Below are 3,199 nucleotides of genomic sequence, written 5' to 3'. Positions count from 1 at the left end.
ACTTTACCATAATGTTTAGTGTTTATTATTGATATTTAATTCTATTTATTTTGCCAGATCGGTCAGTGATATCTTTGCTGCGAAGTTGTTGATACTTATGTGAGAGGTCATGAGGTTCAAACTACTTGTGCAGCCCTGATCCTCTGAATAGTGGCTGGAGGAAAGATTAGGACATAGAAAGAAGTGTCATTAGTGGACAGATTAGCCTCTAGTTCCATACACACATCACATAAAATCCTCTTTTACCAGTGCAGTGTTGTTCCCAGTAAAGACCAGAATGAGGCATTGCCCAGGGTTGATCTAGGCTATCTAAGATTTCCCATGCCAAGTGATTATATCTTTAACTATATATTGTTGTATGTATAATTTTTTACATTGTTCACAAACCTGCCATTTAAATTTAATTCAGTAAAATTGCTTGAGTCTTAAGTCAGTTTAGTACGGACCACGTAAAAGTTTGTGATGGACCTCATGCAAAGTGTGCATGACTGATTTAATTCCAGCTAATGCTGTTTTAGGCCAAAAATGAAAATTGACGTGGTAATTTAGAGTAAGGAAATTTATATCGGAGGCTGTTCGCCAAATTAATGTTTCTCTGTGTAGCTCTTGTTCACTAAACCCAAGTTTTTGCCCAGACTTTACGTAGCTTTTCTCAAAATAGTATAATCTTGGCTCAGCGTTTGCACAACAATAAACTATTGTAAATGAGGTTGTAACAAGAGCTTATGCTGAAATAGTCAGACATGATGCCCCAGAAGTATGCAGGTTGTTGTAATGTTAGTGAGTTAAGGCTTTTTGCTGTCTCATCACACTCACTACTAAAAACAAACTGATCATATACAGTAAGATCATTGCACCTTTTTTGTTAAATGTTGGTTTCTGCATATCTGACAACCCTCCAGTTTTTACTGCATAAGTACTTTATTTAGGGGCCCATCTCAAAGTGTCCTCCCCTCCTTTGTTAGTTCCAGGAAACTCCATGTCTCTTCAAACAACGTTGAGCAATATCAAGTAAAAAAAAAAAAAAAAAAAAGTCGATTGATGGATCCGTGGGTCCTTCTGCGTATCTGACAGATTTCATTGTCTAACTTGGCTCTATTTGCTAAGAATAAAAAAAGCTGAGGCATTTTATCTATTTCCCATTTCAATTCTATATAAGGTATCTTATTATTTTCAATAATGCAATACAGGTTGTATACATTGTAATATAGCCTGGGCTATATTTTTGGTGTCATTGTACTTGAGGGCTTTGCTGTAGCAATGAAGACACCATGGCACTGATAAATGTGCATGTATGTCATAAAAATGTTTCCCAGTGCATCCCATCATATCACAATCACTTGCTCAAGGAACATGGCCAAGAGCTTGAAATCTGATTGACCATTTGCAGGACATATCAGAACAAGTCAGATCCACAAAAGTCTCATCCTGCAACCAACAGGACCCAAAGGATCTGCTGCCCACATCTCAGTGTTTTATGTTGGGTCACGTAACCAAAGGATCAAAGCTCCAGCAGATTCATCTGCAGCTCTGGGGTCTGTTTCCCAAAGCAGGTTTAGTGACAACTCTGAGTCTATTAACCCTGAAATGAGGGAAACTCTGAGTTTTCTGTTTCACAAAGGGATGTAACTCAAACCAGAGGAAGAGGGGCAACTCTAGTCTGTTTCACAGAGAGAGCTAACTTAAGAACTCGGTCAGTTACCTTAGTAGCAGACTCTATGAACCTATACTGGTCGGGACCAGGTTTGTCTCAATGAACCTCGAGTTTCTCTCTGTCTCCGCTCTCTTTCAGCCACACATGCTGCAGAATTTGGGGTTAGTGAGGTAACTTCAGGTTAAATCCTGGGTTTTCGGTCCTACGACGGTGGTTCACTTCTTACTGGGGTACATCATCATGGGAACTTATGCTGAATGGTTAACTTGCTCTGCAACAGGTTATGTTGGAGATTGTGATCACTGGGTGTAAAAACACCTCCACTGAAAATCAGTTCTCTCCTGTAAAACCTCAGAAGGAGTAGAAAACAAAACAGTTCTCAACAAAATGGCATCACTGGCATTTATTGAAGACCCGCTACACATCGGAGCATGAATTGTGAGGGCATCACTGAGGAGTGTGAGGGTTTTTCAGGACCAGCAAAACAGCGCACCCTGACGAGGATCTCCATGAGCCCCTGTCTTCCTTCATTCATTTTTTTCCCCCTGTTGGCTACAGGCAGTGTCAAAGCGATTTCATATTTTTTTCCATACCAATATCACCACACAACAGTACACTGACTTCAGCATTAAAGCTTGTATTTGTAGGATACGTTAATAAGCTACACCACTTTGAATTATGTTTCTGTTTGTTCTTAATTTGTTCCAACGTCCTTTTTACACCACTAGGGTTGCAGCTGAAAGTAAAAAGTGTCAGATATGTCACAAGTATACACATTAGGCAGCACATTCATTAAAGGAATCCTCAGATCTGCCTTCATGATGGAACAGTGATCATATTTTATTATATTATAAACTCATGAATGTAATTATTCACACAGTCAGCAGTTTTCTGCCAGCATTCTTTCCTGGCTTTGGTCGCTGCAATGGTGCTGCTTTTTGGTCCGATGATGTTTTTATATTATTCTTCAAATTTTGTAAAGATGATATTCTGCTCCTCAGCGGTAAAGTGAGCCGCTCTGCAGCCAGACTTGTCCATAGTCGTGATTGGTCAGATGCTAATAACGTAGGATCAGTTATCCTGAGTGCGATTCTTAGGGTTAGTCAAGCCGGATCTCTGAAAGAAATCCTGGGTATGTTGATTTCGCTTCGTAGTACAGGCCCCTGGTCCCGACCAGGTTAGGTTCATAGAGTCTGTAACTACAGTAACTGATCGAGGCTTTAAGTTGCCTCTCTCTGTGAAACAGACTAGAGTTACCCCTCTTCCTCTGGTTTGACTTACCTCCCTTTGTGAAATGGAAAACTCAGAGTTTCCCTCATTTCAGGGTTAACAGACTCAGAGTTTTCACTAAACCTGCTTTGTGAAATGGACCCCTGGGCCCTGTCCTACGAAGCAAGATCAATCAATTTCACGACAGTTCCATGTACTGGAAACTGATGAGCCATGCCATAGACTGACACTGACTCCAACTCACCTTGTTTTTGTAATGAACAACAGCACTAACAGCAGCATTCGGGCCATGTTCGCCAGTTATGTGAAACTAGG

Source organism: Stegastes partitus, unplaced genomic scaffold (assembly GCF_000690725.1).
Source record: "Stegastes partitus isolate 25-593 unplaced genomic scaffold, Stegastes_partitus-1.0.2 Scaffold703, whole genome shotgun sequence".
NCBI classification, from domain to species: Eukaryota; Metazoa; Chordata; class Actinopteri; family Pomacentridae; genus Stegastes; species Stegastes partitus.
The sequence above is the reverse complement of the archived record's forward strand: the minus strand, read 5'-3'. Positions refer to the sequence as shown.